This window comes from Bombus huntii, chromosome 2 (genome assembly GCF_024542735.1).
Source record: "Bombus huntii isolate Logan2020A chromosome 2, iyBomHunt1.1, whole genome shotgun sequence".
In the NCBI taxonomy this organism is placed as follows: Eukaryota; Metazoa; Arthropoda; class Insecta; order Hymenoptera; family Apidae; genus Bombus; species Bombus huntii.
The window spans coordinates 14,203,299-14,216,468 of record NC_066239.1 but is presented as its reverse complement, the minus strand read 5'-3'; the positions used below and the strand labels follow the sequence as shown (position 1 = coordinate 14,216,468).

Below are 13,170 nucleotides of genomic sequence, written 5' to 3'. Positions count from 1 at the left end.
GAACAATTCCACCGATGTTTCCTCCAATAAAGGAAAATGATACTTCGACCTTCCCTTTTCTCCCAATTTCGGCAGTAATCCCGGAGAATGTGATAAATTTCATAGACTCGTGTCAGATGGTAAACACTTGACCATAGCTTCTAATTAGTTCCGCTTTCGATTGAAAATGCAGTATAAAGAAAGAAGTTCCTTTTGTAAAATATTTTTATAAAAAAAAGATAAAGGGGGCGTTTAGTTAATAAAAAATTGTCACTTTATACGATCAAAAATTGTCACTTCGAAGTCGCGTCGTTTAAAATTCATATCGTATACATATATTTCATGTACGAAACATTCAAAATATTCCAAAGTAAAATATTCGATATGCTCTTTATAGAATGACAATTTTTGATCCCTGAAAAAAAAAAAAACAGAATAGTTATTTTCTCTCGTAAATTTGAAATCCGTCACGAATAATAAAGCGTGCACAGTGGATCGTTCTGTTACGGTAAACGTAATTATCTGAAAAACGAGTTGTGTGGAAAATAATACAAATATAAATTTAAAATGTTTCGCAGTCTTCGAGTTTTAGCGTTCAAACTCTATTTTCTATATTTTGAAAGCTAGGGGACAGAACAAATCTTTCTCCAAATTACTTATTGGTCGATAAGGAATTCAGTCGCATTAAAAAGAAATACTGCGCGCTTCTATGAAAAAAACGCAACCTTCCTTAAACAATTCATCGTCTTTCTCTCATATTTCCCGAGGACAATGTTGTGTATGAAAGCAACCACAATTAACAACTAAATCATTCAAGCACTGTGTAATGAGACAGAGCACGAAACGCGCTATTAAGCAGAGACAAAGACACATTCGAAGGGGGTAGCTTCCGACAGACGATCGCTTCGATCACGTTGGAAGGAAGCCCGGTATACACGTTAGAGGTTCCAGCTGTCGGTGGTGTATCGCGGTCACAGTAATCTATGAGGCAGTTTCGTCTTCATTTGCCAAATGGTCGGTAAATCCGCGTGTCACACACTGCCACGTGATGGAGGGAGAGAAGGCAGTTCGGCATCGCGTTAAGGCGAAACTTAACTGCGATGTAAACTCACTTTGGCCGCCGCTAGACCGCCACTCCTAACCAATACCGAGCCGCTGCGGCCATTCAACGACTCTCCCGTCGAGATTACGTAGCGTAGCCCTTGATCTGTTCCTACCGAGTTCTAGGCAAAACGGATTTGTTTTACTGCTGTCTTTGTGTAAACGTTCGCTCATGGCGTTGCTGGACTTGTATTGTTATTACGGTACTTCGTGAAATTCACGAACTTGATCTGCCAGTAGTTTTGTGGAGAAGTAAACTTGAACGTGTTCTAACTTTGGTATATGTAGAACAAATAGTTAGAGAATTACCGATTGTTGCATTGATGAACGTCACGTTAAGGGTAGAGGAGTGTAACAGATTTATGATACGATAAAAGCATTTGCTATTTTTGGAAATTTGAATTTCGAGAAACGTGGGAAACTTAATTCCACATAATTGGAAAACAAAATGAAATTGTAAAAGTAGAAATAACTTCCATGTAGCGTGATGCTTATTATGGCACATTGGTTTGCCGAAATAGGATTTATTCTATGCACATTTTATGTGCAACACATTCTTCTTGCTAAAAACAAATAGCTTCTATAATCTTCGCGTTACGTTTGTTTTAACCTGTTAACGGAGCTTTTAAGAATCTTTGTCCATATAATACTCTTATGCTATTTTTAACCATAAAACACGGTAACAAAGTTCAGGTGGAAACTCTGTACGATATTCTCTACGAATGTATAGAAGAAAACGTAGATATACAAAATGTATATTCTAAAGTATAGAAGGAACATTTCTGAAAACATTTTCTTTTAGAAGAAAAACACTGTTACGAACAATGTTATTTTATGAGAATTTAAAATAAAAGAGAAGTTAAAATAAATAAAAGTACTCTTCAGCAGTAACCCTATTGACACGCGCAATGTCGTAAACTTTGACGAATACTGGAATACAGAGTATAGAAAAAAGGATTTTTAACCGTACTTTTAGTCCAAAGCACCCGTAATTGTATCCTCTGTTAGGGAAATATATTTAATTTTATGACAGAGCACGCGCCCATACATTCGTTCGTATTCTCAGGAAAAACGAATGAAATCGTTCAGTTGCAAACGTCGTAAAAAAATATACTTTCATCAAACTCACTTGCTGGCGTTCTTAATCATAAAACGAACCGAAAACGCATTCCACGGCACTTCTTTATTAATTCAACTTAATTACGTAACGTATACCACTATTAACTCCAAAGTTCAAAAAATTGTAACTTAAACCACGACACTTAAGGCCACGCGCACTTTTGATGAATTTTTTTCATCGGCGAAGAGCCATCGAGCTCGAGTAATTTAAACTTCAAGAAGCATCGTGCGCGGGTTACCGGAAATGCTCGTTACGCGGCGGCTATCTTGACGACATTGGTGAGAAAACGACTCGACCAACTGAAGGCTGACCACGCTAACGAAACACGAAAATAAATCGCTAAACTGGAATGAAGCGTTCGACTCATAATCGAAAGAGGAATCGAACAGTCCTGGGTTACGAAAACATTTCTAGAGAAACGTTCTAAAATTAACATAATATTGAACTGCGAAAGGAGGAAATGTTTGATTAAAAAAGGTCGTACGTTCCTAAAAGAAAGAAAGAAAATGTTTGTAAAAAGTTAAAAAATCCTCGTGCTTTTGTTAAAAAGAAAAGGGTGGAAAAAATGAGCAAAACTTCCAATCTAAGGAGGAACATATTCGATAGATATAGTGAAAAACTTTGAAGTATGTAATAAACTGTATTATATATGGTTTTCGGCTGAACTTTTTCACTTGAAATATTTTTGCTCCATTTAGAATTTCATAAAAATGTTTCGTACAAAAATTGCGATTTTAAATACAACAGACATATTTCATGTGACAGAGTCCGGTGAAATAGTCTGTATATAAAAATTTGAGCACACGTTTCGTCCATTATTTTGTGACTGATTGCCTTCCGTTATAGATGGATTAAAACGCGCCATATTATTTAATAGGAAAAGATAGAAGCCGCTGGTAAAAGTTTTTTCAACGTCGAACGAAATTTGACGGGAAAGGTGTGTCGAAAGATTTTTACGTTACTTTCACACATATTACCTATTATTTATCGTCTTTCCTTACGGACAAATTTAAACATAATATCTAATCGATTCGCCACAAACTTACCGAATAAATATTTAATTCATATTGATAGGCCGAGTAATATCTAAATATAAGATTAGTTTTAGTAATTGTCCCGAATATCATTTATTATGTGCATATTTAATTATACGATAAATTCAAATCGAATAAATTTTGGTTCGTAATATTTCATTATTAATAACGTGAAATGGGAATTCCACACATATTTGATATATCTCATTTACATTCAAAATAATCCAAAGACTTGAGCCGTAATAATCGGCAAAGTAAGTAAGATATACTGATGTTTTTCGTCAAAAGGGCTAGATATATATTCCAACTTCGTTCAGGCTTGAATTCAAGCAACTATTTTACTACTTTCAAGTTTCTATCCTTCACATTAGTCGAATAACATTACTCGAAATGGATTAAATCGACTAATCTGAACGAGGCATAAATGAGCCAAAATTTTTAGAAATAACCTTCTCCGATCATATATCATCATACATATATTTACGGTACTAACCTCCCAAAATCCAGCTTTATTAATCACTTAACCAAGACAGTAAACCCACCCTATGCCCGAAATCAAACGTCACCGAATTGCCTGCAGACCATAACACGACCAATCCGGAGGGGCTATTACCGCTTCGAAACGAGACCCGTAACGATGCTCGTTTCCCAAGACGTGCAAAAACGTCCCCTCTGCTTGGTGACCGCCTCTTCCGGATCGTATATAATTCCGGCTTTCGTTTCAGCGAGAAAAACCTCTCTTCCTCTTCTCTTTCTCCTTTAACGACGGTCCGAGCCGCGATCTCGTGAAAAGTCGGAGGCGTAGTCCGCGATATAAAGCCCCGTGCTATTCTCCCCCGACTGGTGTCAACTCCCTGGCGCGAGAATGCAAAGCGGAACGAACATTAAGTAAAATTCCGCCGGGGCGGTGCGACGTTTTACGCGCGGTGCGCCGCATAAAGCCTCTTACGCGCAAGTAAATTGTAAGTCCCTTATAGCCGACTGGTCAACGGCGTAAGCACTTTCGTTCGGGCCGTGGCAAAAACAGCGCCGGGTACGACGTAAGGAGATTAGGGTCGTTATTGCGCGCGCGGGTCCCTCGGCTGTACAGAAGAGAAACTTGCGACGCGGAAAAGTCGTCAGCTACCGTCGCGGTGTTTCCAAAGGTGCGGCGAAACCGCGAAAGTGACAGAAAGCCGGACACAAAAGAACCGTCCCGTATTAAACGGACGAAGTTACACAACCGGCTGAACGGGGTGGCGTAAAAAGCGTGCGATTCACTGTTGGGAGGAAAGCCGGCGATTGTCGAGTCTCGCGTCTCGTTTTCTTTCTCCCTCGGGTCTCAACGATGTCCCGGGCGATACTTAACGGAGTACTTGTACCGGGAGATGTAATTGATGGCAATTTGATTGAGCCAAGTCTGGGACGAAGCAGGTACTTTATACCTGATGCTTTGTACCATTGTGGATGATTATTGGACTTTAAACGGTTGAGAGGGAAGAAGGGTTTGTGTGGAGATTTGTTTCGAGCGACAGAGGATAGGGTTATAGATGCGTGCGCGTTGGACAACTGGAACTGAAATTGAATTAGTAGTGCTATCTATGATTACGTTTTGCGTGTTCTGGAGCAACATGAAATTTTATACCGAGTTTGTATACGTTGTATATTTGTCGGAATATTAGTAAGCGTACGTGATATTCGGTTTCGAAATTGTCTTCTTTAAACTATAATATATTACATTCTACAATTTCGAAAATTCACTGCTGTGTAAGATGAATAAAGTATATACTTACAATGACACGTCAGACTGGTGGTCAGAATCTGCTTGTTGGAGTCCGCGTGCTCGGTAGAGCTGAAAATTAAGAAATCAGAATATGTAAAATATATCCATAGAGCAGATATAATCTTACGTAAGATATTTCTCTATCGCACTTTAAACGCGATATAAGCTATAATACTGTTTCATCGTGCCTTCACACCTGTTACGATCGCCATTCACAAGAGAAGAACATCCTACTCGCGGTTGTATATTCGGCATTCATAATGTCCAAAGGATTAAGTTCAATCCTACCAACTACTGTTAACCCCGACGCAATTAGGTCGACCAATAAGATCTACCAAACTCAAGTTTGCGAATCTACAAATCTCTCTTTCGACCTAGGTAACAAACAGTCCTTGTTAAATTTATACTCGGACTTAATAAATTTACGAACGGTATCGCGCGGCGGATATCCAACCAGTCGGATATCTGGCCACGGTAGCGCGATGCTCTCTGTTGGCGCTCGGTTAATGAAGAATTAAAGTCGACCTCCGCGTTCCTATTACGGAACGGTATGTTGGAACGATACACGGGTCGAGAGAGAGCCAGGCCGGAGACCCCGTGGATTCCGAGGATCCACGAGCGGTGCATGTTTGATGCCGGAAGTGCTTCGAGGCCCGGGCCTACCATCCTCTGGCTGCGGTTTCCGCAACCTCCGTAGGGTCATTAGCCAACCATTCATTATGCAAGTGCGAGGCAGTATTGCGTCAATATAGGAGGGGGGCGGCAGATTGTTGGCCCAATCGATAACAATGCGCCTGTTTACCGGCCGGATAATCAACAAACGCAGCTTCTGCTACCTGCTACCTCCGAAGACCAAGCAAGTGGGAATTACAATCTGCCTCGTTCCGAATGATATTGCGTCCCGGAAGTGTTGCGTCCTCTGCCACCCTCGTCCTCCTACTACTCGCGTCTACGTATACTCGTCAGCATCCCTCTTGATCCTGTCCTCTCCCTGTTGCTATTTACGCGACACAGTAGCTGGAGTAGGTGGAAATTCAGAATGGAAGCCAGAGGGTGTTTTTGGGGATTCACCGTTGATTTTGCTGGTGTCAGGGATAGTGGCGTTTTGCCCGTGGATTTGGAACTAAATATTTTTCGACGTTGTAGTTTTGCTAACCTATCAAGGGCTAAGCAGTGAAAGCCCGCTATGTATAAAAAGAGAAAGAATTTCTATAGATTGAAGAAAGATAGTTTAACATATCGTTATAAAATACTTCCTAAAATATTTCTTCAGATTTTATATTTAAATACTAGGTAGCTTTACCATAAAGCTTTGTGCCATATTCTATTACCTCTCGAGATTTAAAAAAATTGTAATCTTGCTCCAACTATTAATCATACACTGTGTTTCTGCTGTTGTGTCGTCCACAAAACAGTGGTTTTGTCCATTCTAATCTTCAGAAATCAATAATTCATAGACATGAAAGCTTCCATTCGACCGAAGAAATACCGAAAACATTAATTCCACGTTAACTACAATACTATACCCAATTTCATTGAACCTTAATCCCTCTCTTACCACAATCTCCCTCCAAAAAAGTAACAAAGATATTCCGAGTTATCGTAACAATATCGGACACCGTACGTCAATCAGATTTCCCTCTAGTACCCGATACCGCCCCACAAACCTTAGTCACGCAACAAAAACATCCAGCAGATTCCTATCAGTTCCTTTCCAATAAAACAGGACTTGCGTAACCTGTTACTCAACCCGTTGCAGCAAACCCGATCTAACCTGTCAGACTATTCCGGATAGAGCACTGGCTCGAGCGTCGTAGACAGGGTTCCATAGGGGCCACCGGTCAAGCAGCCAGAATTCGATATTCGTCGGCGTGTCGGGCGCGACAGACAAGCCGGAAGTATGAAACGCGGAGATGAAAGGGGGCCCGGGCGATATTCCGAAATAGGAGACGGAAAGAGCAGCATGGGCGAAAGGGAGCTGAGAGGGAAGGGGAGGCGAAAGGGTGGAGAAAATGGCCGGGGGTTGGAGATCGACGGCCCCTTTGATCTAAGTTTCTGGGAATGCAGGCCGAAGGGACAGCGTGCGTAGAGCTGCCGCCCAGGAAGTTGCTGGTAATTTGCTTAGTTGAATTAGATTGTGAATTTTGTACCGCAGTGTTTGAGACCATCGCGTGTTCGTCTGTCGCTTCGCCCCTCTCACTTGGCCACCCCTTGGTCTCTCACCCCCCGGTCCTTTCGCGCTCCCGTCGTCGTCGTCGTCGTCGACCTTATAATTACTGTTCTATCTTCAGAGAGAGAGAAGTTTGCCAATTCGTTGCCGTCGACGGAAATCCGCGCTTTGATCCGCCAAGAAGCGGGTGCCACCCCCGCCATTTCACCATCCTCTTTCGTTCCGTATCTGGGGACACTTGGGACGTTCCGCGGTGAAGAGCGGAATCGCGTGCGATTATGCCGGCGTGATTTCCGCCGCTTTGATCCGGATGCTAAACGGAAAAGATGATCGCGAACGGGAAACGCAGAGCTGCTGGGAATAAAATTAATCCGACATCAATGGGACGCGAGTGTACCGTGGCTCAGACGATGTTCTCGATTACTTCGGGTTTCATAGTTCGAAATAAATACAAAGTCCCTGTGGGGAACGGGTGAAACGTTCGATGTGTTGTAATTGCGTTTGATGTCGCGAGTTAATCGCGCCAAGGCGACGGTTCCAGGGGTGGGTTAATGAGATCTGTTTTTCAAATCGATGCCCTTGGTAAATGGCTTAAGTAGCAAGATTGTTCAAAGGAATGGCATGAAATAGCGGATACGAGCAATCGTGTGCATCGGTTCGCTTTTTACAACAGACCAAACCCAAGGACGTTTCACATTACTTTCCACTCTATAAAACCCTTCGTACATCCCTCAAAAAAAAAAAAAAAAAAGAATTCTCGCCATCCTATAAATTCCAAAAGGAGAATCTCCACCACCATATCCCACGAGACAACGACGATATCGAATTCGCATCGAAATCTGTTCTCTCGACTGGAGTTCGTTGCACCCCGTTCGTTGCTCGCGTTCAACTACCCCCATCCCCGAAGAGTAACGATCAAAAAGAAACGAAAGAAAGAAAAAGGGGAAGCAAAAACGAGCAGAGAAGGAAGAAGATCGTCAGACCGTCGACCCAAATTCCATCATCGTCGAATTCCTGGCGGCGCGGTCTTCGTGATTCGCGTGCGGATCGCGATACCGATAGACGCGAGGTCCTGGCTACATACCGGCTAGAGGGTGGAAGACATAGAGAACAGGCGGAAGAGGAGGAAGGGGTAAGTATGTATATATGTATGTACACGTATAGATGCAGGTACCATGCCACCGTGCAGGAGGTGTACGCACGCCGTGCAGTCGGATATAATCCCGTGGAAACGGTGTTCCCGTATGCACGAGCTGGCTGCGTGTGCACGTGTGCGCGGGCCACGCGGCAACCGTGCGAATCCTATACGGCGGGCTTCAGGCACGAATGGGGGATCAATGTTTTATCGATATTGCAGCAGACGCGGCACTGATACGTCTCGAGTCGGCCGTCGTGCATATATAGTGCGTGCTTTCTCCCGTTTGCCGGAGGATTTATGGATTAGCGTTTGTTTATCGCTGTCCTCGCCGCGTCCCGACGTTCTACTGTTCGTTGTTCGCCGAGGGATGCTTTTTCTACGAGGATGCTCGCTTCGAACCGTTAACGCTTTCCTTTTCGTGTTTCGTTCGTACAAATAGAACGAGGTTCGTATAATTAGAAGGACGCGCGATCTAGCTGCTTAGGGTTTGCGTTGCATAAGCTGCGCGGGGATGTCACTTGAACCTCTCACAAGACAAACTGATCGACCTAATTTTCAATAAATTTTATAATTTTATTGCGTAAGTTACTTTAAGAAATTGCTATTCAACCTCCTCGGAAACAGATGATCTTCCATCAGAGAAACATGTAACGACAAAAATTCTGGAGAACACGAAGCTGCAGGTCGTACACGATGCTTCGAACGGGATTACCCGTGTGCGCTGAAGCGAAATCGTGGAAACGCTTGTCTGCCTGCATAAAGTATCGATCAACGCACGCGTTTGCCTCCGGTTTTCCTGCTAGACGATGCAAGCGCGCTGTCACAGAGACATCACCTCTCCCCGGAGGGAACTTAAAAGACGAGCGCAATTTTATCGCCTGGTCGGTGTATCGAACACCCGAGGTTCGTGTAAGGAGAAAAAATTCCAGCGATTAGGGATGGGTTGTAAACAAAATAGCGATGGAGCAATAGTCTAGAAGCACTTTGCGTGAACGCGAACTTAGAATCCACGAGAAAATGACGGAGAAATTCAGACGAGTAGAACGAGACAGGAGTAAAATGGGCGACAGAGGGGTAAGATATGGTAAACGTGACGAAAGAGGGAGACGGAATTGTGCAAGGGCGGATGGAGGATGGAAAGAAAGCAAAGAGGTTGCCGCCGTCAGGAAACTTTTGTTTAAAATTGGAATTCCTTTGCGGCTCGTTGGGACTAGGAATGCAGATAGGGTGGAGGCGACGAAAACCGTGAGAGTGGTTGAGCGAGGGTGCGGCAAAGGGAGTGTGGAGGGAACACGAGGCGAGGGTATCCGAAAAAATGGCAACGCACGATATTGTTTCGTCATAGAGGGAAACTTAGTAGCAATGGGTGCAAGTATACTATCTTTCAAAAATATACGAACACGCTTTATATCTTTGACAAGATTTATTCGCAAAATTACATTTATATTCGCTTATAAAATATTTAAAAAAAAAAATGGAGAAAAAAGAGGAGACGAGGAATAAAAATCGAAATTTGCGCAAAATATCCAAAATATCAAATTCGAAGAGAACAAGCACCGCAATTATTAACCATACGACGGCGTACGAGCTGTCGAGCAGCCAGGAACGCCGATAAATTCCGCGGGCCGCAATGTTCTTCGACTAAAGACAAGATCTACATGCCAGCGCTCGAGCTACCGATAAACACATACTATTCGGCAAACCATGGCAGCCGCTTAATTAATTTGCAGCTATCTTACGAGAAGCTGGAATCATGTTACCGGTACGTATGTAGCCGCAGCTAAACGCATTAACCCGTAATTATCGAAATTACAGGACCGCCAGCAAGCCAACCGAACACTTCCTCTGGTATCTCTAAGACGTATCTTCCCACTTTCTCCCTTTCTTTGTCTTTCTCTTACGTTCTTACACACTCCTTCTCATCCTTCTGACGCACCATTCTGCGACCTACTGCGGATACTTAAATAAGTGTCCCATCTCGCTAATTATTCGAACACCCTGATGGGCCGATTCTCCCGCTGCTCTGAACTCCAGGATATATAGATCGTGACGCGCTGAGGCGGGTTTTAAGAAATTGAAATTTGATCGGGTGGGGTGTACTAATTCGACGGATTAACCAAAGCAATTGTAATCGGAATTTTCGGAGACGTTGAAAACACACAGGAAAAACGTGTTTGGGCCACTGAAGTTTGGAGAAATGATAATAGCCGAGAGTGTAATTGGAGAAATGGTTGATTGTTCGGGCAATTTGATTGAACTTTGTTTGGATAAGTTTACGGATGTTTTCGTCCGAACGTCTTATGTCCGACTAAGTTGGGACTTTTTTACTGTGTTGTATATTATCCGACTCTAAATTTACTTTGCTATTTTTCAAATGATTATAATTTATTTTATAATTATAAATTCTATCTGCTTTACTATATTGGGGACGAGTCGTGTAGTACAGATGAAAATTATCTGGCTTTTTTCCTGAGATATTAGCACTTTTCTTTAGATGAACAAATTAATATAACAATTCCGTGTAACATATTTCGGAAACATATTGTTTATTCCATTGTTCTGATACGTTAAACGTTCATATTCCGAGTGTTAAAAGTTATTTTCTAGAGCTGATATTTTGTTTCGTACAGATCACAATATTTTTACTTTTGCAAATTGCCAATTCTTATTATTGAACTTCATAAAATTAATTTTAAATTTCGATTTTCATCGACTCCAGCTCAAGGTACAACAATAAAACTTAGAGCGATTGGTACTGCACGACTCTTTCTTAAAATTTCTTTATAGACTCGCACGAAAAAGAACCGAACGATCATTGTAAGATTACGTGGAATAAAAAGAAAGAGTAGAAAGAGGAAACGAAGAGTAGACACGATCAACGATTGCCAGAGAAAATGGCACCACGCGGTAGAAGCTTCTTTAATTTGTAGTGGAAACGGTGAGCGAATAGCCCCGGAATCTCGCATCCGGATTGATCGTCCGGAACTATGAAATATCGTCGCGACCGATGACGTATTTCATTTTGCCCGTCACTCATTTTTCTCTTCCTCCAACCGTTTTTTTTTTTTTTTTTTTTTTTTTTAAGACACCCATCACGAATATCGACCGGCTTTCAATCGGCCAACAGATGTCCGAAGAAAAATCTACGCGAGCCGTGTTTCAGCAACCCGTCATCGACGATGTCGTTTTCGATGCTGTCTGCGTGTAACGATAGCCTGAGTACGTCACATAAATAAGGCACATTTCGAAATTGTAAAATAGGAAATATGATAGAAGTAAGAGATATTTGCACACCGTTTCTTCCCATTTGTACAAGGTGTTTTAGAATTCAATGGGATATTTCGGTGGCTGTCAAATTGTTTGGAGGATTGTGTCGTGATAAATAAAACATATCATACAAACCCATAAACATAGACTTTTATATACGATATATAGCATCACGAGATTAAGGAGAACACATAAAAAAGAAAGAAGAATCGACAAAACAGATCGTCTAAATTTTTGTGTCTTATATTAGATATGGAACGAGTTTCTTTGAAAAGAAAGACGAAGGATCGTGAATGAAAAAATGCATTTTTCGCGAAAGCGTGTTAACAAAATGAAATGGGAAGAGGAAGTTAATTTTTACCATTACCCGTGCCAGCGGCACCCTTTTAACCGTTTCCGTCTTTCCGGACTTTTACCCTGATGAGCTCTAGACAGGGTGTGGCTGATTCTGTCAAGGAAATTTAGTGGCGATCCTGGCGACCAGCAATTAGAGAAAGTAGGTGCGCATAAAGTTTCTTCGACCGGTAATGGAGCGGGGACGGCTTTACGATCGCCGTTTATCCGGAGGTATAGCGAAGGTTAGAGAAACTGTCTTAATTTGAAACGTTCGAGCTTCATTTACGGTGAATTTCAATTCGAACGAGGGAAACGGGCTTCCCTTAATCGCGCGATAAACTGCGCTCGCGCCAATTACGTGCGCAAAAACCACGGGACAATCCCATCGTTACATTGCAGCACGTGCAAAGCGCAAAATCGAAATCGATTTGGTTACATCTTCTAATTTGCTATTTAGACAAGTTCGTTTGTAAATTCCTATAAAAAAAAAGTGTCAGGAAACACGTTCTGCGCATAGTCGAATACATAATGAAATAGATTTAGAGCAATCTAAAATGGTGGGGTTAGGTCTATAAATTTTTAGATAATAGTGTGCACGTAGTGAAAATGAATTATGGATAGTGGATTTATCAGAATAGGTTAATCACTGGTAGAAAGTAGGCAAGCTGTAGAAGTCAGATGGAACGATAAGCAAAAGTGCAGCAACATTGTACGATTTGTCTTTGAATTAATGAACTTTTTGCATAAGGCCGCGCTTCGCGATAAGACAAAGTCAATAAATGCAGCATTACAATTTCAGTAAGTAGAACAAACTTACTTTTACAGTCTACAAATAACCCTACAATATCTTCCAGGAATCCTAAACTCTATTACCTGATAACGCATATGTATGTATATGACATACATAAAATTCTCACTTCATCGTTCACAATTCTGACCAAAGCCCAGCGCCATTAATTTAACATTCCCCGACACTTGTGTCTCGATATCGTGGCAATTCTAAATATTTCACAAGACACAGAGTCGATTTCCTATTTGTAGCTGCAGATCCGTGTAGCTCAAGCCTGCATACGCGAACGTAAAACAACGAGAGAGGGAGAGAGGGAGAGAGGGAGAGAGGGACTATACTTTAGCAGTGTAGGAGAGTCGATTACACGACCTCGTTCCCGATCATTCGGGCAATTAAAGCGAGGATCGAGCAGATAGTCGCGTGCATTATTTGTACGCTAATGCTTGGCTCGATAGGAACGATCAAGCTTCGAG

General features: G+C 42.0%; 1 protein-coding gene across 5 annotated transcripts in view; it reads right to left on the bottom strand.

Moving 5' to 3' along the window:
* Window positions 1-13,170, bottom strand: part of LOC126873807 (teneurin-a) — a 703,125-nt gene that overhangs the window by 441,870 nt on the left and 248,085 nt on the right. For all 5 annotated transcript variants that reach the window (XM_050635059.1, XM_050635077.1, XM_050635068.1 and 2 more), the window contains exon 3: window positions 5,007-5,065. The gene's annotated coding sequence lies outside the window, so the exon portion shown is untranslated. The remainder of the gene's footprint in view (window positions 1-5,006; window positions 5,066-13,170) is intronic.